Source organism: Microcaecilia unicolor, chromosome 2, assembly GCF_901765095.1.
Source record: "Microcaecilia unicolor chromosome 2, aMicUni1.1, whole genome shotgun sequence".
Taxonomy (NCBI): domain Eukaryota; kingdom Metazoa; phylum Chordata; class Amphibia; order Gymnophiona; family Siphonopidae; genus Microcaecilia; species Microcaecilia unicolor.
In genome coordinates this window covers 82,548,153-82,574,391 of record NC_044032.1, presented here as the reverse complement: position 1 = coordinate 82,574,391, position 26,239 = coordinate 82,548,153, and the positions used below count along the sequence as shown (strand labels likewise).

Genomic DNA, 26,239 nt, shown 5'->3' with positions numbered 1-26,239 from the left:
CACATAGGCATGCGTTTGTGTGCACTACCAAAAAGAGTGCACCCTCTTTTCACATAGTACATATGTGTGCACTGATATCAGCAAATGACATTTTGTCATAAACAACACATAGTGACATATAAATCCATAAGCTATAATTTTTCATACTTTTTTTCTTCCCTAATATTGCATGTTTCCAAGTGTGCAATACTAGAGAAGCCTTTAGCAGTCATTATCATAGCAACTAACTCATCTAAAGTAGGTCATGCAACAGTCACCTCGTGTGACTCAAATAACAACTTTTCCAACTAATTACTTTCTTATGCTGGCTTTCATAGAATCTAGTAGTCTAATTAAAGAAATCTGACCTGGTGATTTCAAAACTATTCGTAATACAGTCACAGGCCATCCAGAGCAGCAGGAGCAGCTGAATCCTGTAAGGAAAGACACAGTCAGTCAGACTCTTCTTGAGAAAAAAATATTTATCAACTACAGATAATTCACAAGCTCCAGTTTTGGAAGTCGTACTACAGTTTGTAAAGCCTAAATATCAGTAACCCATTCATTTTAGGATATGGATTAAAATACTGGTGCCAGTTTTCAAGGTACAGGCAGGGCAATTCTATAACTGAGCGTGTGAAGTTACGTACATCTTTCACTTAGAAGTAACACCTTAACTGGCACTTACCTGAAATAGTGCACTAGGGACAATGCAAGTGCCATACCCCCCAGATTCTATATAGCACGACTTGGGTTGTGTGTGCAAATCCGATCATATTCCGGATTTGCATATGCAACTTAATTAAGTCAATCAGCGCCAATAATTGCCACTTAACAATTACTGACATAATTTAGGCCTCTGGATTTACACCAAGTTTAACTCGACTTAACTGCCTGCAACTAATTTGGAGGCAGTTACGCAAGGAGGGGCACTCAGCGTATTCTATAATGCATATGGAAATTTAGGCTTATTCTATAAAGTATGCCTAAATTTAGGCATACTTTAGAGACTACACCTAGGTGTATTTTTTTCAGCACGGATTTTTCAGGCGCCATATATAGAATCTAGCCCATAGTGTATAAATATAAGGGGAGCATACACGTGGGTAGAGCATGGACAGGATATGGGTGTGTCACCTGCTTATATGCACACCTTATAGAATACTGTAAGTTTGTACATACTGCATGGCGCACTTAGGCATGCCAACTTATGATTGCCATACACCTGGCGTGAGTTTACCTAGATGTAGGTGCACTGATGCCAACTTACATGAGAATTCTATATTGGAATCTTGGCACTAAGATGTTGTTATAGAATTGCTCAGCACACAGCATCGAGGCATCCAACTTGAAGTGCCAAGTTACAGAATCGCCCTTTGTATGACCACAGATGATGGAGTTATGCGCTAGTCACCCCGGGGGGTAAATATTTGAGCATTCTTTGTTCACTGGTGGTATTATATATGGTACCGATACTGAATATCTGGGTTTGTGTGGCTGGCTATCCTTTACTCAGTTAAGTGCAATATTCAACACTTAATCCTAAGTGACATCAGACAAAGACAGGACTAAGTTTTATGTGGTCTAATTTGTTAGATTAATTTATGCAGTTAAGTGCATGTACCTGTCCCAACTGGTTGCATATATAAACAATGATTTTAGAAATATGCATGTTCTTCCCTTTCTACAACTACTACTTTTCACGTGAATACCAGTTACCAAGGGAATTTTACTTGGTTTGGTGAGAAATACATTTTTAGTAATAATGCATGGTGTGACTGCATCTTTAGTGCAGTTCTGGTTGCCACATTTCAAAAAAAAAAAAAAAAAAGACATAACAGCACTGGAAAAAAAGTGCTGAGAAGGGCAAAACAATGATAAAGGGGATCGAACATTTGCCTTGCAAGAAAGGGCTTAGCAGACTGGGTTCTTCAGCTCAGAAAAGACAAGACTGGGAAGGAACATGATATACTAGAGGTTTACAAAATAATAGAGGTCTATAAAATAATGAGTGGAGTGGAACAGATAGACGTGAATACTCTTTCCAAAAACACTAGGACTAGGGGGCACGCAAAGAAGCTACTAAGTAGTACATTTGAAACAAACCAGATAAAATATTTCTTCACTCAATGTGTAATTAAACTCTGGAATTTGTTGTCAGAGAATATGGTAAAAGCAGTTAGCATAGCAGGGTTCAGAAAAGGTTTGGATAATTTCCTAAAAGAAAAGTCCATAAGCCATTATTAAGAATGAACTTTGGAAAGCCCACTGCTTATTTCTAAGATAAGCAACACACAATCTGTGTTACTGTTCTGGGATTGTGCCAGCTATTTGTGACTTGGATTGGCCACTGTTGGAAACAGGATGCTGGACTTGATGGCCCTTTGGTCAGTCCCAGTATGGCAATGCTTATGTTCTTATATATGTTAACCACCAAGAAAGATGGAACCACCATTTCAGACTAGTATCTCTCCAGTACAGATGAAAAATCCAATCCATCCATTGAAGGAAAGGTTTCCCCCTGCACTACAGTTTCATTCTTAAAAGAAGGAAGATAATAAACATGTATAGGAGGGAAGGTTTTCAGGAGGAAGTCCAAATATTTTATCAGATATCTTTTCAACATATCTTTGGTACACACCATAGGGAGGAGTGGAAAATTCAAAAGATGCAAATTATGATTTCTTGCAAAGTTTTCCAAGGATTCTATTTTACCCCTTAAATTAGTAACATATTTAAGTATCTGCAGAATTTGGAAAGAATCCACGGCCTCCTTCAATTTTTCTACACACACATGTAAATGCTTCAAATCCTGAGAATCCTTATCCACTTTACTTTCCAACTGCTTAACTGGCTGTGCCAATCTACTGACTTGCAGCATTAAAACTTGCCTTATCACTTCCCAAATAACATCCTTGGTAATAGAAGTAAGTATGAACACTCAAACAATTGGGCATCAACACGCCTGTAGATCCTCTGGTGCTAATTTCTGATACCATCTGTACCTTCCTGCATGTCATCCAATCCTCTTCCACTTCCACCTGCCTCACAACTGGCAGAGTCTCCTGACCTGCTCTTTTGCTCCCACCACCAACTTGCTGAAGGTTCCAACTTAAATTCCCACACTTCCTGTTAGAGGTGCACTGGATGTCTGTACAGGTGTGCTACACAACTGCAGCTACAGCAGGGGTGCTCTAGGGTCCAGGCACAGACCAATCATATCCCAAAGTGCTCTAACTCAAATTGTTAGCAGCATTAGTATTGTTTGGAAGGATAACCAAAGAAGTCACTAAGGGGGTCTTTTACAAAGCGTCAATGAGCCCAACTCGGGCTTACCAAATGCTAAATCGGGACTACCACCAGCCCAAAGCGGCTGCCTGTAGTAGTTCTGCCCCAAACACGCACCATTTCCAGAGGAAAAAGAAACCCCTGGAAATGGGTTGCGTGTGGTAACCCGGCAGTAATTGGGAATTGCCATGTGTTGCTCTGTTACCGTGGGAGCCCTTATCACCACCTCAGTGGGTGGTAGTAAGGGCTCCCCACCAAATCGCCATGTGGTAAGAGTTCCCGCTGTGGGAAAAAGGGCCCTGGAGTGTGTGGGAAGAACGGCCCCTGCCGCTAGTGCAGGGCCCTTTTTCTCGCAGCTTGGTAAAAGGACCCCTAAGTCACATATTAGTTATCTATTAATAGAGACCAGTTTTATTTCTGGTCTTTAATTACTATAGTAAGTTTAATCCCTTGAATTAAGTTTACAAAGCAAACACACTACCCATTAGATACATAAAACACATTTCTAACGCCTGAAAGGATAATATAAATCACTGTATACCCCTATAACAGGCGAGGATGTATGTAGAACTACGCCCACAGACGGGTTTTTCTTAATTCACATGTTATGCCTACCAATACTGCATTTGAATAATCCAACTGCGACATAAATAATACATACACCTATATAAAAAAAGATTTCTCATCAAAATAATTCCTAACTGTCCGAAGCAAAACCCTTACGAACCACTGCAGCGATATGGGCCAAGAAAGTCAAATGGGAATCAACCAGGACTCCTAAATATCTAAATGTATCAACTACAGGTACAGACTTACCCAATAAAATCATGCACTTGGGCTGCAAAAATCCAAAGGAACAGTATAGTATGGGGGGGGGGGGGGGGTGAAGTATTTCTGTGTACGAAAAAAAGAGCAGGACTTGGGGGGTGATTGTGTCTGATGATCTTAAGATGGCTAAACAGGTCAAAGCCAGAAGGATGCTCAGGTGCAAAGGGAGAGGAATGGCCAATAGGAAAAAGTGGTTATATTGCCGTTGATTAAGTCTCTGGTGAGGCCCCAATTCTAGCAATGCGACAAAGTCTTCTCATTTTTTTACAAACATATAACAAGCCATCACCTCCAAATTCTGGAGACCACACCTTCAAAAAGATATAAACAAGATGGAGTTGGTCCAGAGGTCAGCTATAAAATTGGTCAGTGGTCTCTGTCATAAAGCATATAAGGATAGACTTATAGACCTCAATATGTATACTCTGGAAGAAATGCAGGAGAGAGGGGATACGATAGAGATGTTTAAATATCTCCATAACATTAATGTACAGGAGGTGAGACTTTTCAAATGAAGGAAAACTCCAGAATGAGAAGGCATCAGATGAAGTTACAGAAAGGGTGGTAGATGCACATAATAGCCTTCCGGTGGAGGTAATGGAGACAAGGACTATATCTGAATTCAAGAAAGAATGGGATAGGTACATTTGATCGCTTAGGGAGAGGAAGAATAATAGATACTGTGGATAGGCAGACTGGATAGGACATATGGCCTTTATCTGCCGTCATGTTTCTATGATTTAACCACCTGTCAAGTCCCATTTATGTCGGTTAACCGAGACTCAACTGTACTAGAGAAAGGTGTGAAGACAGAAGGACTGGGAGAGGCAAGGAGGAAAGGAGAACTTGGAGAGAAGGATAAAGAGAACAAACTGAGAGGAGTTAGTGGAGAAGGGAGTGTGGGAGAGAAACAGAGATGAGGTAAGGGAGCCTGTGATAAGAGGGTTGATCTTGTAGAGGTGATGGGGTTAGAGAAATGAGAAAGTGATGATTTAAAATTTGAAAAAGAAAACTAAATAAATTAAGAGAGAGGGTAGACACAATGAAAAAGGAAATAAGAATTTATCCTGGCGCTCAACAAAGAACAGAACACCTACTATACAGGGGTCTAAAAGCCCTTTACCAAGAATGTTGTTCCTTTCACTAGAGAACATAATGGAACTGGCAAGCATAAGTGGACTGAACCATTTGCTATGTCATTCTCTCTAGGACCGTGCTTCCAAACTAGCATACCATCAGACCTGATCAGGCATGCCACAGAGAAATCACCACTGCCTGATGCTCAATTCTTAACATCCTGTAAAAATACATGGTTCCAATGGTGGCTCTTAAATGTGCAAAAGCTCCTTTCTGAAAATATATACACTAATGCACACTTCTTCCTAACTACAGCATAAATCCCAGCATGCAGGGTACAGATAGTGGGCTTTGTTCTTTGTAGCACACATTCACATAGCATCTCCTCCTCTTCCACATTCTGAGCCTCCTTCTTTCAAATATGTTTGTTATCCCTAGGCTACCTAAGTAAATAAGTATTGCCATACCGGGACAGACCAAAGGTCCATCAAGCCCAGCATCCTGTTTCCAACAGTGGCCAATCCAGGTCACAAATACCTGGCAAGATCCCAAAAAAAGTACAAAACATTTTATGCTACTTATCCCAGAAATATTTTCCCTAAGTCCAATTTAATAATGGTTTATGGACTTTTCCTTTAGGAAGCCATCCAAACCTTTTTTAAACTCTGCTAAGCTAACCGCCTTTACCACATTTTCTGGCAACGAATTCCAGAGTTGAATTACACATTGAGTGAAGAACATTTTCTCCAATTCGTTTTAAATTTACTACTTCATCGCATGCCCCTTAGTCCTGGTATTTTTGGAAAGTGTAAACAGATGCTTCACATCTACCCATTCCACTCCACTCCACTCATTATATAATAGATCTCTATATCTCCCCTCAGCCGTCTTTCCTCCAAGCTGAAGAGCCCCAGCCGCTTTAGCCTTTTCTCATAGGGAAGTCATCCCATCACCTTTATCATTTTTGTCGCCCTTCTCTGCACCTTTTCTAAGTCCACTATATCTTTTTTGAGATGCGGTGACCAAAATTGAACACAATATTTGAGGTGCGGTCAAACCATGGAGCGATACAAAGGCATTATAACATCCTCATTTTGTTTTCCATTCCTTTCCTAATAATACCTAACATTCTATTTGCTTTCTTAGCCACCGCAGCACACTGAGCAGAAGGTTTCAACGTATCATCAACGACGACACCTAGATCCCTTTCTTGGTTCGTGACTCCTAACGTGGAACCTTGCATGGCGTAGCTATAATTCGGGTTCCTCTTTTCCACATGCATCACTTTGCACTTGCTCACATTAAACATCATCTGCCATTTAGACGCCCAGTCTCCCAGTCTCGTAAGATCTTCTTGTAATTTTTCACAATTCTCCTGCAATTTAACTACTTGTATCATCAGCAAATTTAATTACCTCACTAGTTACCCCCATCTCTAGGTCATTTATAAATATGTTAAAAAGCAGCGGTCCCAGCACAGAGCCCTGGGGAACCCCACTAACTACTCTTCTCCATTGAGAATACTGACCATTTAACTCTACTCTCTGTTTTCTATATTTTAACCAGTTTTTAATCCACAATAGAACACTACCCATGACTCTCCAATTTCCTCTGGAGTCTTTCATGAGGTACTTTGTCAAACGCCTTCTGAAAATCCAGATACACAATATCAACCGGCTCACTTTTATCCACCCCTTCAAAGAAATGTAATAGATTGGTGCGGCAAGATTTCCCTTCTAAATCCATGTTGGCTTTGTCTCATTAATCCATGTTTTTGAATATGCTCTGTAATTTTGTCCCTACCATTTGCCAGGCACCGACGTAAGACTCACCCGTCTATAATTTCCCAGTTCTCCCATGGAACCTTTTTTAAAAATCGGCGTTGCATTGGCCACCCTCCAATCTTCTGGTACCACGCTCGATTTTAAGGATAAATTACATATTACTAATAACAGTTCCGCAAGTTCATTTTTCAATTCTATCAGTACTCTGGGATGAATACCATCCGGTCCAGGAGATTTGCTACTCTTCAAATTGTCAAACTGCCCCATTACATCCTCTAGGTCTATAGAGATTTCATTCAGTTTCTCCATCTCGTCAGCTTTAAATACCATTTCTGGCACCGGTATCTCTCCGAAATCTTCCTCAGTGAAGACCGAAGCAAAGAATTAATTTAATCTCTCCGCTATGGCTTTGTCTTCCCTGATCGCCCCTTTTACCCCTCGGTCATCTAGCGGTCCGATTCTTTTCTCAGTTTCCTGCTTTTAATATACCTAAAAAAAAATTACTATGTGTTTTTGCCTCCATCACAATCTTTTTTTGAAAGTACCTCTTTGCCTTCCTTATCAGCGCTTTTAATTAATTTATTTATTTATTGCATTTGTATCCCACATTCCCCCACCTATTTGCAGGCTCAATGTGGCTTACATAGATTTGTTAACATTATCATATCAGGATAACAGATATAGTTGGTAATGTGTGGCGATCAAGGAAGGGAAGAGGGGAGAAGAAAGAGAGTGATTGGGGTAGTTATAGAAGGTCGGCTTTCATAATTGATTGGGCTGGTGACTTGACATTCCTTACGCTGTTTCTTATTACTTTCAGTCAGTTCAGTTTTCCATTTTCTGAAAGGATTTTCTTTTAGCTCTAATAGCTTCCTTCACCTTACTTTTTAACCACGCCGGCTATCATTTGGTCTTCCGTCCTCCTTTCTTAATACATGGAATATATTTGGCCTAGGCTTCCAGGATGGTGTTTTTGAACAGCATACATGCCTGATGTAAATTTTTGACCCTCAAAGCCACTCCTCTAAGTTTTTTTTCCTTCATTCTTCTCATGTTATCATAGTCTCATTTTTTTAAAGTTAAACGCTAATGTACTGGATTTCCTGTGTATACTTACTTCAAAGCTAATATCAAATTTGATCATATTATGATCACTGTTATCAAGCGGCCCCAGCACCATTGCCTCACGCACCACCAGATCATGCGCTCCACTAAGGACTAGGTCTAGAATTTTTCCTTCTCTCATCGGCTCCTGTACCTGCTGCTCCATAAAGCAGTACTTGATTTCGTCAAGGGATTTTTACCTCCCTAGAATGCCCCGATGTTACATTTACCCAGTCAATATCGGGGTAATTGAAATCACCCATTAGTATTGTGTTGCCCAGTTTGTTTGCTTCCCTAATTTCCTTTAACATTTCTACATCCGTCTGTTTATCCTGGCCAGGCGGACGGTAGTACACTCCTATCACTATCCTTTTCCCCTTTACACATGGAATTTCAATCCATAGGGATTCCAAAATGTGTTTTGTTTCCTGCAGAATTTTCAATCTATTTGATTCAAGGCTCTCCTTAACATACGATGCTACCCCTCCACCAATTCAATCCACCCTATTACTGCGATATAATTTGTACTCCGTTATGACAGTGTCCCACTAGTTATCCTACTTCCACCAGGATTCAGAGATGCCTATTATATCTAATTTTTCTATATTCTAACTCTCCCATCTTATTTCTTAGGCTTCTGGCATTTGCATATAGACATTTCAAACTATGTTTGTTGTTCCTATTTGCATCATGCTCAGTACTTGACAGTATTAATTTACAATCTGTTGTCTCATTTTTATTTTTATTTAAGGACACCTGATCTACTACGGTCTCTTTTGCAACCTCACTATCGGTATACCCTAACTTCCCTGTTTTGGCGATATCTTTGAAAGATACCTTATCCCGAACCATGCAATTCTGAGTGACTGTCAGCCTTCCCCCCAGTTTCTAGTTTAAAAGCTGCTCTATCTCCTTTTTAAATGCCGATGCCAGCAGCCTGATCCCACCCTGGTTAAGGTGGAGCCCTTCCTTTCAGAATAGGCTCCCCCCTTCCCCAGATTGTTGCCCAGTTCCTAACAAATCTAAACCCCCCCTCCCTGCACTATTGTCTCATCCACGCATTGAGACTCCGGAGCTCTACCTGCCTCTTGGGCCCTGCATGTGGAACGGGTAGCACTTCAGAAAATGCTACCCTAGAGGATCTGGATTTGAGCTTTCTACCTAAGAGCCTAAATTTGGCTTCCAGAAACTCTCTCCCACATTTTCCTATGTCATTGGTACCCACATGTACCAAGACAGCCGCCTCCTCCCCAGTACTATCTAAAATCCTATCTAGGTGACACATGAGGTCCGCCACTTTTGCACCAGGGAGGCCAGGCAAGTCACCAGGCGATCCTCACATCCACCAGCCTCCCAGCTATCTATATGCTTAATGATCAAATCACCAACTACAACAGCTGTCCTAACCCTTCCCTCCTGGGCAGCACATGGAGACAAATCCTCGGTGCGAGAGGATAGTACATCCCCTGGTGGGCAGGTCATGGCTACAGGAATACTTCCTACTTCACCAGGGTGATGCTCTACTTCTAGGATACCTCTCTCCTCCAAGGTAGCACAGGGGCTACCAGACTGGAGGTGGGATTTTTCTAAAACATCCCTGTAGGTCTCCTCTATGTACCTCTCTGTCTCCCTTAGCTCCACCAAGTCTGCTACTCTAGCCTCAAGAGAACAGACCCGTTCCCTGAGAGCTAGGAGCTCTTTGCATCAGGCACACACATATAACCACTCACCAACTGCGAGATAATCATACATGTGACACTCAATGTAAAAGACTGGATAGCACCCCTCTCGCTGCTGGACTGCTGACTGCATCTTAGTATTTTTGAGTTTTTCAGTCATTTAAAACTTGTTAAGGTATTAAGGATATTAGCCTAATATAAATATGTATTTTAGTTTATATGGTATATTGTGTGATTTTAGTATTTCCTTCTTAGATGAAAATGAAATGTATTTAAAAGTCTAAGAGCACTCCTTGCTTGTTACCCTAATTACAATAACTGACAATAAAAGAAGAGTTGTCCTAGGGGTGGAGGGAAGACTAAACTAGATCCTGCAGTGCTTGCTAGAGGCTGTTAATGCTGTGGTACAAAATTCAAGTTTTAAAACTAAGGGGAAAAAGACTATGGAGATTAGTTGATAACATTGGCTTTTTTATATTCTTATTCTGCTGATCATTAACCTACAATTCCTCCTTTAAACCCCAATCTTCAATTCCTCCTTTAAACCCCAATGTTTAAGGCCCAGATGCACTAAACGTTTTTCATCGTTAAATGAGCCCTTAAGGAAGAATTTCCTATCCTTTCCATGCACTAAAGCCTATTTTTCGACGGCAGTAGCAGCTAACGAAACTGGAATGCAAATGAGAAACTACCATTGAAATGTAGACAATTCGGAATGCACTAACCATACCGACGATAGCAACGATTCACTTACCACCAGAAATTTAACGTCAGCTCAGACCTGTCGTTAAAGCCTGAGCTGTCATCTCCCCACTGCCCCCTGCACGATGAAAACCAAATTGCTGGCATGTTTTAAAAGAAAGTGGCTCCCTGCTTCCCTGTGCCTAAAATAAAAAATGAAACTAAATTAAAAAGGATCGGGAGGGGGCAAAGGCGCTCATCAGCAGCGTCCTGTATGGACGGCCTTGCCTTGCTTGCCCCCCCCCCCCGAAGTCCCCGCTGCTCCCCGCTGCTCCGTTGTGAAATAAAAGCTTTTAAAAATGAAACCTTTGCAGTTGCTGGGCTCCCCCTCCCTTCCTGTGTCTCTCTTCTTTAGTCGGCAATGCTCCGCCTCCTGCCCTCCTCCACCTCCATGCCCCGCCCCCCCGATTTCGTCCCCGCCGCTCCCCCCCCCCCCACCGGACCCCCCCCCCCACAATGGCCGGTGCAGCGCCTCTCACCTATGTTTGAAGGCGCTGCACAGGATGGATCAGCTATTCTTTAGCTCTTCTGTCTCCTCCATGTGTCCTTCTTCTTCCTGTGTCCGCCCTCCTCTGACGTCAGTTATCTACGTAGATAGCTGACGTCAGAGGAGGGCGGATACAGGAAGAAAAAGGAGACATCGGAGGAGACAGAAGAGCTAAAGAATAGCTGATCCATCCTGTGCAGCGCCTTCAAACATAGGTGAGAGGCGCTGCACCGGCCATTATGGTGGAGGGGGGGTCCGGGGCACGGAGGTGGAGGAGGGCAGGAGGCGGAGCATTGCCGACTAAAGGAGAGAGACACAGGAAGGGAGGGGGAGCCCAGCAACTGCAAAGGTTTCATTTTTAAAAGCTTTTATTTCACAAACGTAGGCAGCAGGGAGCAGCGGGGACTTCGGGGGGGGGGGGGGGGCAAGCAAGGCAAGGCCAGGCCGTCCATACAGGACGCTGCTGATGAGCGCCTTTGCCCCCTCCCGATCCTTAATGTTTGTGGAGACATGCAGGGGAAAGTGGGGAGCCAACGTGTTTGTGTTTTCTTTTTTTTTCTTACGTTTCTGGCATGCGCAGAGCAGCCAGCATAACGCTTGGCTGCTTTGCGCATGCTTTACGAGCCGATTACCGACGGGGATTAGTGCATCGTTCTTTCCAATACCGCACCAAACTTTTTGGGGCTGTGTTTTGGAGCATGCTTCGTTATTGAGATTCGGTAAGGTTTTTACATTTCTGATTTTTTTACGTTTGCTTGATGCATCTACCCCTAAGTTCCCAAAGCACAAGCAAAACAGTGTTCACTTAACAGAGAAATGGCTTTTTGAAGCTAACTCTGCTTAGGGGGCCCTTTACAAAACAGACTCTTTGAAGCTAACTCAGCATCCTATGCAAATATTCTACTTCCTCACACCTTAGTTAACACCTAATTGAGGTCACTGGCTGTGCTACCTCTCCAGCAACCAAAGAACAGAAAATAACTGTCTTTTAGGTCAAGACTTGAACTTTTTAAAGTTTTTGAGTGTTAAGTTTCTACCTCTAGAAAAGGTTTGTTTAAAACTATGGGAAAATGCCTATTTCTAGAGAAAATTTCAGTTTAAAACTATGGGGAAAGGGTTGTACTCTATAGCAACTAGTTAATAAATGCTTGCTTTTCTCTCCCTCTCTCTCTCTTTTTATTCCCCCTTAATACTAAACTAGGTCCTGCTTGCTTCTCTCTCTCTCTCTCTCTTTTTATTCCCCCCTTAATACTAAACTAGATCCTGCAGTGCCTGCTAGAGGCTGTTAATACTGTGGCACAAAGTTCAAGTTTTAAAACTAAGGGGAAAAGACTATGGAGCTTAGTTGATAAAATTTGCTTTTTTATATTTTTATTTTGCCTATCACTAACCTACAATTCCTCCTTTAAACCCCAATCTTTAAGTTCCGAAAGCACAACGCAAAATAGTGTTCACTTACCAGAGAAATGTCTTCTTCTCTCACAACTTCTCAGAAAGCTGAGTGAGATGAAGACAGTACATGCTCAACACTGGATGTTAACCAAGGATTGAGAGTAACGACAGTGAAGGAGCTCTAACAGCCAAGTGTTCCATATGACAGACATGGTAACTGCGCTGGCTGGCTGAACCATGCCCACTTCGGCCCTTGAATATACAGGGAGCTCGTCCATTGTGATAGGTTCATATGTCTTCAACCTCCTCTTTCACTTTTGAATACAGATCTTGGGGCTTTCAGAGATTCCCTATCAACTCTTTAGGCAATATGAGTTCTCCCTATGTTTTCAGCTCTGTAGAGATTGATATACTACACAACCTACTGTAGGTGTGCCATTGTAACACTAGGGGGCGCTGTGCTTATGACAACACAAAAGCCACCAGACACAATATGCGGTATATCGCTTTTATTGGTGATACATATGTGAACACATACACCAAGATACTTACAGCACCCGCAATTCAGTCAGCATCTGGGAAGACCACCAGGGAAGCACTAGCTCTTCCTCAGAGATTGCAGGGACCATCACTGAACCAGGCGTCCCTTACGTTCAGGCAGGGCTTCTAAAGCAAGTCCGGTGCTCTCGCCTCTTTTATAGTGTGAAAACAGAGGTGCCTTTCCCAGACTTGCACAAGCTGGCATCCCTTAACAACCAGCCTGTTTCCCATAACAGAGAATAACTCCCCCAGACTTGCACAGGTTGAAGGTGCCTTTCCCAGATGTGCTGGCATCCCTTAAACAACCACCATAACAGAGAATAACTCCCCCAGACCTGCACAGGTTGAAGGTGCCTTTCCCAGAGGTGCTGGCATCCCTTAAACAACCACCATAACAGAGAATAACTCCCCCAGACCTGTACAGGTTGAAGGTGCCTTTCCCAAAGGTGCTGGCATCCCTTAAACAACTAGCCTGTTTCCCATAACAGAGAATATCAACACATAATTACAGCCAAAACATTCCACTCATTCCATCCCCAGCTGACCTTCAATCCCATGTATTACAGCCATGGACTTGGAAAAGATTACTGTTACAGCTGGAGCACAGATGAAGATAATCAATTAACCCTGCTGATACACTACAATACCATCCGGGTACCAAGCTGTCGGAAAAGTGAAAGATGAGAAAGGAGCCAGCCACCTGTCAAGTATTATCTAAGGAACAGATATTGGATCAAAGGAATAACAGGATGTTTGGGGACTCCGGATCCCAGCATCAGTCCAAATGGAACCTACATTCCAGAATGGAAGGACGGAGATCGGATAAGAACCCTTCTTTGTCTTCTTTTCATCCTGTATTCTGGATGCAACCAAGGCCAGTCTTAGGCAGAGGCAACCAAGGCAGCCGCATAGGGCCCCGCGTCTAAGGGGGGCCCCGCGCGGCACGCCTCAACTCTGCTTCGCTCGTGCCTCCGCTCCGACCTCCGCCGCTGCTCGCCTTAGTCGCCTGAGATGATCCCCATTCCCGCAGCTCAACCGCTCCGCTCCCGCCATCACCAGCGCGGCGCCCACCCCCGGCTTGTGCCCGCTGAGCCCGCCGTCAGCTCCCGAGTCCCTGGACCCCGGCGACTAACTGAGCGATGCCAGCGAGCCAGCCCAGGCAGCGACGGCCCCGCCCCCGATGGCGATGACAGACAGTTGCAGTGCGACAGCTCACCTCCAGGCTCCAGCTTCCTGCTCAATGTCCCACCTTCTGATGTATTTCCTGTTTCCGGATGCGAGGGCGGGAGTCACTGAGTGGGAAAAGCTGGAGCCTGGTCGGAGGTGATGAGGACGTGAGGTGAGCCATCGTTGCTGACGCCAACAGTTGTGCACTTATGCCAAATCGAAATTGGATTCCATGCAGGCAGAAGATCAGGAGAAGTGTCTCTCTCATCTAACGACGCTTGCGGACGGTGCAAGGGTTGGAAATGTTTGCCTCCCTGAGAGGAATTTGGCCCAACAACATTAGTTGCTGGAGAAGCTGAGCAAGTAAGATCTTCTGGCTTGGAAGAGGCTGTTTCTAACATATCTGGGTTATTTTCACATAGATCTGCAGATATTTCTCCTGATAAAAATTTGGATGGCAATAGTAGATTTAGCTAAAACACTGCTTCCAGTAATTAATGATATGACACCTCAAATTAATCATTTGGAAGCTAGACTGCAATCACAGGAAGAAAAGATTACTAAGCTAAAATCCGAGAATGGAAATCATGAAGTAGCAAAATCTGATATAAAGTAGGTACAATCAGTTCAAACTATTTTAGTAACTGATGTGGCTACTTGCCTCTCTGGTTTGATGGGTTACAGAGTAATAGGGGAATTTGAAAGTACTGGATCTTTTCTTAATATTTTTCCTTTATTCTCCTTTGTTATGAGAATTGGAACTACTAATTGTAGTGGACTTGAACTGAATAATTTCTGGGGAGGGGAGGTTTCATGATAGCATTGTGCTTATTATTTCAGTTTTTTGTACAAGTTTAGCTTCATTTGTCTTTGACATTTCATAAATTAAATTTTCTAAAAATGGAATAATCTTATCAATGGGGTGGAGCTAGGGTGGGGGCGGAGCTAGGGTGGGGCCCCACCAAACTGGTCTGCCTAGGGCCCCGCAGTTGCAAAGACCGGCCCTGGATGCAATAAGAATGAAACATGTCAAGTGCCAAACTGTTTCTTTCATGGCACTTACTGTAAAGGCTAGGTTCTACATTGAAACACTACTGAACTAGAAAAAAAAATTCACCACAGCATCTGGAAACAGACCGGCTAATATTCAAATGGATTTAACTGGCCGGAAATGGCCGTCAACTAGTTAAATCACTTGTTCGCAGCTAACTGGTCATTTTCAGAGGCACTTAACTGGTTATTTCCACTGAAAATGACCGGTTAGGGCTGAATTCAAAAGAGGCTAACTCATAGGCATTCCAGGGGTAGAGTTGGGTTAAGTGCCAATATTCAGTCCCTCACCATATAAGTAGAGCGCTTAAATTGGTTTGGTTTATGCGGTGAGGGGATGAATATTGACTTAACTGGTTATGTGTTAGCCAGCTCAACTAAAAAAAAAAAAAAAACCCCACCACAGATATTCAATGCTGAAGCCCTGGCAGGGCCCAGCATTGAATATCTGGGAATAATACTGGCGGCGGGCAGTATTCGCTGCTGCCAGCTGAATATCGGGAGGAGACAGATTCTTGGATGGGAAGAGTAATAGCTCTGAAGCCCTAGGGGATCACTTACTCATTCTCTTCACACAAAAATAGTTTATGGTCAGGAGGTTTGTTCCAAATCAGAGAATACATTTACCAAAGCAAAAATCTGAATAAGGTTTCAAAAAGCTAGAAAACTACATGTAACACTACCTATAGATTTCACAGTTCAAAATCACTGGAATATCAGCACAGTATAATTCCTCATATGCTTTAAGGAGTTCCCATTTCCAATAGCATTTTTCCTCTCTCCTCTCCCCCCCACCCCCAGCCTGCAGAAATTCTCTTCTGAATACAAAAAAAAAAAAAAATCACAAGAAATACCTTGTAATGCGCTGAACTAGCAACCAAGACCCTATCTCTAGACCTGAGAATATCCACCCTGTTAGACACTGCTCTGCTGAGTCCCTTTTGTACTCACTCCAACTGATAAAAGCAGAGAAATCCAGTCTTTCAAAAGGAAGGAAAAACTACTGCTCTTTTTCTTCCTGGAGTAAAGGAGAGCGCAGCCATACAATGCCTCTTACTCTCTTGGAATCGTCAACTCTTACAGTCTCAAAAAGTCCCCTATATATCTTGCCCCATCCTTAGAATGGGCAACACCTCCCTTATACATTAGACACCTTCCATTTCTAGAAAAGTATCTGTTTCTACAGAGAGGAAGACAAAGAACTTAGCAGAGTCCTACATCCTCAGTGGACAATCTCTACCAGGAAGTGAGTCAGGGCTGTCTGATATCAACTGATGCCACCTTGACAGAAGATGGTTTACATTATCAATTATAGTTTTGAAGAAAATTATTTAATACGTGATCATTTTTATTTTTTAAAAATGGGCTTTTTATGCATTTTAATTCATTTAATACCATGTACAAATTTATGCAATTTATGCAAATGTATCCCAAGATTGCAGTAGAATCTCAAGATCTGTTCCCCCCAAATTTTGAAACTCTTGTCATGGAATCTGTCCTTAACTGCTGTGGCACATTGTAACAAACCCTTTTTCCTGTGCAAGTATATACATGAGTAGGAGCCAAAAGGTTAGAGCAATGAGAACCGAAGGAAAGCACAAAACATATGTTATATCTTCTGTACACATGCCAAAAAATTATACTTGAAATCTTTTAGTCTTCTCTCTCTTCATCTCCTCATTACATTTTTTTTTTCACTAATTTCTTCCATTGTTATATTGTTGCAGGAATTGATGCATGAATTACCCCTATTGTTAGCAGAATCTGTGGTACTTCAGGAGTCAAGCAGCACACACCAGAATGAGGGAGAAATCTTCTTTATTTGCCAGCAAACAGAGTAGGACATCAGTTCTAGCTCTCTTCTCTCTCTCTCAGCTCTCTGGATGTTATGGCTTCTGTCTCAGCTGCTTCTCTTCTGCTGCTGTCTGTCTTCCTTCAGCTCTCCTTCTTCTGTCTGTTCCTTCTGACGTAAACTGCTTCTACTCCCACTTAAATACAGTGCTATCCCCTAGCCCCCCTTACTTTCCAGATGGTAAAGAATAGATTGGTTACCTTGCCTCAGCCAATCATTACTTTAAAAATATCAGTTACATAGGTTTGATATTTCTCAAACTGACCTATGACCTGGGGCCTCTCAAGCTAGACAATTTGGCACCAGTCTCTTACATTTTCATTATGATTAATTTCTCAGCTATAGCTTAAACTGAATTCATTTAGGGACTAAGGGACATTCTCATATTCCTAGTCAACTTCATACTAACTACTAACTGAACTCTGGCATTCATTAAGGGGTCAAGGGCCAGTCTTACTTAATAGCATACAGCTATAGTTGGTTATTACTTTCAGGACCATTCCTACATTTACCTATAATTAATCAAGACTTTTTCTGACCTTTTTCACCCACCAGCTCCATACATTAAACCAGCCAGGACTGCAGAAAATTCAAACCATATGCTGACCTTTTCACTGCAGCCCTACTCAGAACGTAAGGCAAAGAGTTGAACAAACATTAGATTTAAAAAGGTATTCTACATATTAACTACATAGAATAAACATATTCTAAAATAAGACATATTCTAAAATACACAGAATCAGTATTCCTTATAACAAAATCTACGTATCAAGAACTTCTAAAATTATTTAACCAGCTTTAAACTACAGTATGTCTGGCTCATGCCTTGTTCATTCATAATAGTATACAGATGTGCCAGCATTTAGCAATCCATCACTCACAAGGGGTCAAAGAAGTTTCTGTCTGACCTTTCTAAGTAATTAAATCCAGCTGGCATTCCTTCACTTGCAGGGTGAAAAAGTTGAATTCAAGCACCAAGCTTTTAAACCCTAAACAGAATTAACACTTAATATAATTTCTTATATATGTATAATTATGCCCATGCTGTCTCAATATAAGGTAATTAAGTTAGAGTAGCCACTTGATCTGGATTTTTGCCAGTTGGGTAACCTGCCAACATCAATGTTCATATCTACAGTATTTGCAAAAGCCAAGTAAGTTTTCACAGTATAAAGGATTTCAGTTGCAAGAGAACTCGCTACAATAACAGTCTGTAAGTACATATTTCAACAGCCTTTGCTATGAAGTACTTTGCACGGAAGAACTTGTGGATGCAATCCCATAGGAATTCTTAGAAGCATAGTTTACCACGGTTACACTGTACACTGGGTACCACATCACAGAACAATGTCACGGTGCCATTGTGATATGCAACAGATCAGGGACATGAAGCCATTCTCGCATGATCTTTTGTTGCTTTTCCCACGTTTCCATTCTACCTTATTCTTATAACTGATGAACTTCTGTCCTGGCCTCTCTTGTTTTAAACAAATTTTATTGAGAATAAAATATAAAGTAAACAAGCAATGCGACAAAGTCTCATTTTTTACAAACATATACCAAGCCATCCCCGTCCCAACTCCATAGGTACCCTTTTCCCCTGAAAAACGAGAGAAAAAAATCCATTAAAGGTCTTTCTTATAACCTCTCACTTCCAACTATTAACCCATTTACAAAATCCCCTCTTCCCCTATTCAATACTCCCATCCTTTCTCCCTGCTGCCTCCCTATCCCATTGAGAAACAATCCCCCCCCCCCCCCCACACACACACACACTTTAGTCCCAGAAATACTGAAGTACAGCGAACAAAACACCCAGACTTATTAAATAAAGCAACTATTTCAGGGAATTAAGAACCAAAGCTTCGACCCCGTGGAGACAGTGATTGCAAATAAGGCTCCCAAATAAGCAAAAAATGTTTCTTATGTCAAGAAGTAAGGGAAGCCCTCTAGATTCCCATACCCACAACTGATGTAATTGATTCATCCATGCCCTATAGGATGTATTTTGTCTCTAAAATATGCCTTCCGTACAAATGTCCTGACCTCTCTTACTTGCAACATTCAATAGTCAACCCCTGCAATACTCACAACAGTAATGGATATATTAGTAGGGGAAACGAAAGTCTTATCTGTCTTCTGCAAGGACAAAGATTGGAAATAGCAGCAGATCGAACATGTAGACAAGGTCAAGATTTAAACCATTTATTGAAGGAAACAACTTTAAGATGTCACAAACGTAGATACCCAAACTCAATTCAGGGCTGCATCAAGGGATACTAGAAAGAGATTTTAAAAATATACATATTTCCTTCATAAAATTCCCAAATTTTATGGAGTGGAGGAGTGGCCTAGTGGTTAGAGTGGTGGACTTTGGTCCTGGGGAACTGGGTTCGATTCCCACTGCAGGCACAGGCAGCTCCTTGTGACTCTGGGCAAGTCATTTAACCCTCCATTGCCCCAGGTACAAATAAGTACCTAAGCCGCATTGAGTCTGCCATGAGTGGGAAAGCACGGGGTAAAAATAAAACAAATTCACACAATGTCAGTCAGCAGTTCCAATCTTCCCTCATTAATGCTTTTTTGATTCCCCTTTCCTGCCTAGTTAAACCCTTTTAAATATCAACTCCAGAGTTACATTGCAAATGACTGGCACAGTCCATCCAGTCTACCCAACAAAGCAGCCAGGGCCACACCTGCGCACTCTGTTTAAACACTTGCATGGCATTCATATACAAAATGAATGTCCTATAAATATACCTACTTGATCTTAACCTGTCTTTGCCATGTTCAGGATTAAAAATACCTTAGAAGTCTGCCTTGCACCTGCCTTACTTCCTCCACTTCTGGAGATGCTGTCGAATTGTCACTCCTGCACATCATTAATACATGAAGAACTCTGAGGTTGTTTAATTTTTTTTTGGATTCCCTCATCTGTATCCCTCAAAGTTTTAAATTCCATCATTGTTTTTGTCTTTACCACCTCCATCGAGAATGTATTCCAGGCATTCACCGCCTTCTCCATAAAAAAAGTATTTGCTGATGTTACTCCTACACCTCCTCTAGTTTAACTGCTTCCCCATCTATGGAAAAGATTTGTTTGTACTGTAAATTAATACCACGGTACCCAGAGCTTTTTTTGAGGGGGTACTTGGGGGTACTGAGTACCAGCACCTTTTCCATTGTCTGCTAAAATTGAGCCATGATCTTCAAGTTTTAATGAAAGAGCTCAGGCTCTACACACCAATTCTGCCTTGTCATAGATTATGTGACTGGTTGCAGGGGTCCTGGCTATTGTGGGGTGGGTCTCTCAGCGATCACCCCCATCTCTGAAGGGTGGCCTGGCATTTGAGTACCGGCACCTTTTTTGCTGGAAATAACGCACTGACGGTACCTGACATACTCGTGGTACTTGAAGTATTGCGAGACTGCTGCTAGAGTTCGCAGCAGTCATTCTGTAGCAGTCTCAGACCTGGGAAGGAGCACATGGGCACGCTCCTACCCATTTATCACTGGCCCACCATGGATTCTTCAAAGTAGGCCTAGGGGAAGAAAGGGCCAGCAGGAGTGGGAGCCTGGGCCTACATTCTGTTAACTTCAGGGATAGGGGATGGGGGAATGGGCCGGGGGAGGATTTTTCCATTCGGGGTGGGGGGGGGGAGAGATCAGGATCTAGGCACAAATGTCTTATGTGGGTTCCAATCTATATTCAGTCAGGACCCACACAAGTGTCTTATGTGGGTCCCGGCTAAATATCAGATGGAACCTGCATAAGCTCTGGCAGCCAGAGCACTGTGAATTATCCCTGAATATTCAGTGTGTGATAAATAAGAGGCTGTCCTAGCCGGGGCAGGCCACTAGATGGCGCTGTTCCCCTAAAAATGTCCAGAATGTCCGAGTGCATCACTAGAGGATGCCAATAGGGGAGTGCATAAGTGTAGGTCTCTAGGACCGGGGAGAGTCCTGGGATGGCTACAGGTGCATGCGGTTATAGGCTGGGTCCTGTTTAGCTATTAACCACTTTATACCCCACCTGAGTTGTGAAAGGGAGAGAAGAGAGCTGGTAGCTGAAGAAGGAGAATCCCCCTGGAAAGAACTGGCTAAACCCTATGGACTTGTGGTGGACTGTGTGCTCAATGAAGAAAAACAGGCTGGGGTAAGAAGTCCCTAAAGCATTAGTGTTGGACTGTGTAGCCTCAGTACTTAGAGGAACTGTGTGTTCAAAGAAAGGACTGGGAGTCTAAAGAAAGAAAGGACTGGGGTGTCCAAGGAAGGAAGGACTGGGAGGGTGTCCAAAAAAGAAGTAGGGCTGTGTGTCCCAGTACTGAGAAGCAGGCTGCAAAGCCTGGGGTTAGAAGTCCCCAAAGTATTGAGGTTAGTGCTGAGCCCAGGAATCTGTGTGGGGAGGCTCAGTGTGAAGATATGTGAATGTATAAAGTATTTAAGCTAGAAGAACTGTGCCCAGGGGCTGGAACAAAGAATTGCCTGAATATGCTGTTGGTAAGACCTGTTTAATTTTTGCCTCTGGAGAACCAGGTCACCCTGAGCGTGAAAGGATAACATGCTAATCTGCATACAATTTGCATACTGAGAACCAGCTCACCCTGAGTGTGAAAGGGGCCCAGGAGCTTGAGGTTGGATTGCTCAGGATGCTGGGAAGAGACTGTTTGGAGTCCTGTTCAGAGGCCACAGGCCAGTGAGGCCTGCTGGAGAGTGGGAGCGGAAGCCTCATCTTCACAAGTGCCAGTGCCTAGCATAGCTTGGTACTGAATATCTATGGCTAATTTACACCTGTTTACTAAGCTGCGTTAGCAGCTGCTGTATACTAATGCCGACAAAGCCTGGCAGCTACTAGCACAGCTTAGTAACATAGTAACATAGTAGATGACGGCAGAAAAAGACCTGCATGGTCCATCCAGTCTGCCCAAGACAAACTCATATGTGTATACCTTACCTTGAATTTGTACCTGTCCTTTTCAGGGCACAGACCAAAAGTCTGCCCACGAGTATTTCCCGCCTCCCAACCACCAGTCCCGCCTCCCATCACCACCGGCTCTGGTACAGACCGTATAAGTCTGCCCTCCCCTATCCTCGCCTCCCAACCACCACCCCCTCTTCCCCCCACCTGCTCCGCCACCCAATTTCAGCTAAGCTTTCTTACAGCAAAAAAAGTAAACCAGGGGCGTAGCTACATGGGGCCACGGGGGCCTGGGCCCCCGTAGATTTGGTCCTGGACCGCCCTGCCGACGACCCTATCGACCCCCCTCCTGCCGTCGCCGCGGGGGACCCCCACCAGTCGAGGTCCTCTTGCTTGCCGCGGAAGGCTTCGTTCTGTTTCTGACATCCTGCATGTTGTATGTGCAGGACGTCAGACTCACAGAAACAGAACGAAACCTTGCAGATCAAGGCTTCGTTTTGTTTTAGCGAGTCTGACGTCCTGCACGTACAACATGCAGGACATCAGAAACAGAACGAAGCCTTGCGCGGGAAGCAAGAGGACCTCGGCTGGTGGGGATTGGGGTCCCTCGCCAGCAAAGGTAGGCGACAACGACGGGGGAGGGTTGTCGGCGGGAGGGGGGGGTTGAGAGGGTCATCGGCAGGAGGGGGCAAAGTTGGTGGCGGGGGGGGGGGGGGCGGCCAGCAATGGCGAGGGGGAGGCTAAAATGTGCCCCCTCACCTGGGCTCTGGACCCCCCTCCCGCCAAAGTCTTGCTATGCCCCTCTAGTAAACAGGGGTGTTAGCTAGCAACGGCCAGCATTTTTAAAAACGTTGACTACAGCCAGCTGAATATCAGCCAGATTGTGTATAAGTGCTTACATTATGGTTATAGATGAGTGCTCTCCAATCTTTTTGTGCCTGTGACCACATGATTGCAGCCAAATAAAATTGTGAAATGCAAGACTATGCTAAGAAGTACTTAGTACTTTCTGTTTTATTTCCTATTAAGATATATTATTAATTTCTTTGTATTGTAACTATGGCTGTATTTCATTAACAAGTGTATTCTTGTTCAAAGTTAAAATCAATAAATAATTTGAAAATTAAAAAAAAATTGTATTAACTGTGTTTACAGTGCAGAGGAGAACAGCAACACAGCAAGGGGATCTCAATGCCTATTGACCTTAAAAAGTACTAAATGCAACTAGCTATCACCAGTCAACACTCTCACTCTGGACGATTTGCTACATGTCCTTCCCGAACACAAATTTCTTCTTCCCTCCCCCTCAACCCAACCCAACTTTCATCCCTATATTAGAAGTCCGGATAATTTCTGGACCTGCCCAGACTCTGCCTCCTGGACTGCCCCAGCATTAACTGAAGAGTGACGAAGCAATTAGAGCAGATATTCAGCGGCACTCTCCAGTTAAGAGTATATCAAACCCCATCCTCTTTCCCCTACGAGTCACTTAATATCTGTTTTAGGGCCAGTCAGCCTCTCCTGCCTGGTTACATTTTTTCCCCAATATCAACCCCAAAATTATTAAGGCAAAAATAAGAGCATGTGTCTCGCAAACCTAGACATGAAAACGCATTATGGAAATAAACGTTCTTTGTGTGTCTTGGTACTACTGGCAGCATTCTTTTCAGTTGTGGGGAAAAAGCTACAGAAATACATACAGGAAAACAATGTAGATGTGTCATTATAAAAGTAGACAGGCATTCTTCTTTTTCATTCAACAGTGTCTAAAACTTGATATATGAAATAAAGAGTTGCAAGTGTTCTATTCTCTTTTCAAGAGGTTTCCACTCTATCTATAGCAGAACACATCTAAGCTTTACAATGACGCTGAAATATCAAAAGATGAAATTGGTCACTGGAATGAGCAGGCACCACAAGAAACCTTTTTCGTGGTGCAGTTTAGGTAAATGTTATTGAAATGAGGCAAGGTCACAGACTAAGGGAGGAAGTTATCAACTTGAGCTAATATGCGTGCTTACTGCAGGGCATGCTCAGGCGTTCCTCAGTAATTTGGGGACTGGTGAACACTACCCATGCGCTAACAAAAATTCTTTAGCACTGGGGACATGTTTGGGGGTGGAGTGTGGGCACAGCTATGCTAATCAGTTAGCATGCGATAGTGCTCATGGGCTACCTGACCAGCACAGGATTATTGCGTGAGCCCTTATTGCCTACAAAATAGGTGGTGGTAAGGGCTCATATACTAATGGCCATGCACTAATGGGGAAATTACTGAATAGACATTATTGGAAAGATTATCTGCCTTTTACCGACAGTGCTAAAAGTGGCCTCAGCTCACGGGAAGAACCTGTGTTAGGGCTACTCAGGCTACTTTTTAGCACTGCTTGGTAAAAGAGCCCCAAAATATGGAGAAATTAGGACTTATCTGATAAATTTTCTTTCCATTAGTTCTTCACACTATTCCAGGACAAGTGAGTAGTCATGTCGATCGACTAGCAGGTGGAAATAGAGCTTACAGAGCTGAGCCATAGTACACAGCCCACAGCTATCTGCTCAGTTCCTCAGTATCAGTCCAAAAGCAAGGAATGAAGAACCAGGAGCATGTTCAGCTTCTACACAACTCTAGACTCCGACTGCAAATCCAAACACCCCCCCCCCCCCCAAAGGCTTGGTCCTGAGAAGCAGACCGCACATATAATGCAAAGTTCCTTCCAGGAACAGATGCCAAGGAAACAGGAGGGCTCCTGGTATAGTATGAAAAACTAATAGAAAGAAAATTATCAGGTAAGTCCTAATTTCTCCTTCCATTATGTTTTCTTCCCACTCTTCCAGGACAAGTGGGATGTTCAAAAACTATCCCTACAAGGTTAGGAAGCCGAACCTGCAGCTTGTAAAACTGACACCCCCAAATGCTGCCTCTGAGCAAGTGGCAATGTCCACCCTGTAATGCTTGCTGAAAGTATGCACAGACGCCCAAGTCGCTGTCCTGCAGATATCCCCCGGAGAAGACAATGAGGCCTCCACCCAAGATGCAGCCATCCGCCAGGTAGAATGTGGCTTCAAAACCATAGGAGGACCCTTCCCCTCCAGGATATAGGCCACAGCCACTGCCTCCTTTAACCAATGGGCAATAGAAGCTTTAGAAGCCATAAGACCCAATTTCTGCTTACCAAACAGGACAAAGAGCCTATCTGACCACCTAAAGTTGTTAGTGACCTCCAAATAATGAATGACCGTTCTTTGAAGATCCAGTGACCTCAAGGAGGAAAACTGATCCCCGACCTCTTCCCTCCTAAAAGACAGGAGCTCCACCGATTAACATGGAAAGCCAACACCACCTTGAGCAAGAAGGGTGGTACAGTCCAAAGCGAGACCCCTGTCTCCAAAAAAAAAAAAAAAAAACCCGGAGAAAGAGATCCCTACAAGACACTGCCTGAAGCTCCGTGATGCACTGAGCTGAAGCATTCGCCACCAGAAACACTGTTTTCAAAGTAAGATCTTTCACAGTTGCCTTTCAAAGAGGTTCAAAAGGCAGATGCTGTAGAACCTGAAGGACCAAGTTAAGGTCCCAGTCTGGGCAGGACGCCTCAAGCTGTTCACCCCTCTCAGAAAGCGAACCACATCCAGATGTGCTGCCAAGGAAGAATTTTGCAAGTGGCCCCGAAAACACACTAGGACTGCCACTTGAACCTTCAAGGACCCTAACGTCAGTCCCCTACACATCCCATTCTGCAAGAAAGCCAGAATGTACCTGCCGAAGAAGCAAAGGGATCCACTCCCCACTCAGAACACCAGCCCTCAAAGGCGTGCCACACACGGGCATAAGCCAAGGAAGTAGAATGCTTCCTAGCCTGAAGCAGAATGGCAATGACAGAGTTTGAATAACCCTTTTTTCTCAAACGAGCCCTCCCAAGGGCCAGGCTGCAAGACCAAAGTGGGAGGGATCTTGGGGCAGGCCCCGACTCTGAGGGAGCCTGAGCAGCTTCTCATCTAGGAGCCGAACCAGGTCTGTGTACCATGGACACTGCAGCCAATCCGGGGCCACCAGAACCACGAGGCTCCAATGGCCCGCCACTCTCTTCAACAGCTGACTGATCATCGTCCAAGGTGGAAAGGCATACAACAATCCCTCACTTTACCAGGGTTGAAGTAAGGCGTCCAGACTCAACAAGTCCCGCTCTCTGCGGCAACTGAAAAACCTTGTAACTTTGGCTGTTGTGGCCAAGAGATCCAGATCCAGCATGCCCAGCACTGGACTAGGAGCTGGAATGCCTTCTGTGAGAGCTCCCACTCTCTGAAGTGTAGAGTGTGACGACTGAGGAAGTGTGCTTCCACGTTGGGCGACCCTGC

At 43.6% G+C, this 26,239-nt stretch overlaps 1 protein-coding gene across 4 annotated transcripts in view; it reads right to left on the bottom strand.

Annotated features, from left to right (window-relative positions):
- Positions 1–26,239, bottom strand: part of GHR (growth hormone receptor) — a 518,379-nt gene that overhangs the window by 341,394 nt on the left and 150,746 nt on the right. For all 4 annotated transcript variants that reach the window (XM_030193089.1, XM_030193091.1, XM_030193090.1 and 1 more), the window contains exon 2: positions 348–413. The gene's annotated coding sequence lies outside the window, so the exon portion shown is untranslated. The remainder of the gene's footprint in view (positions 1–347; positions 414–26,239) is intronic.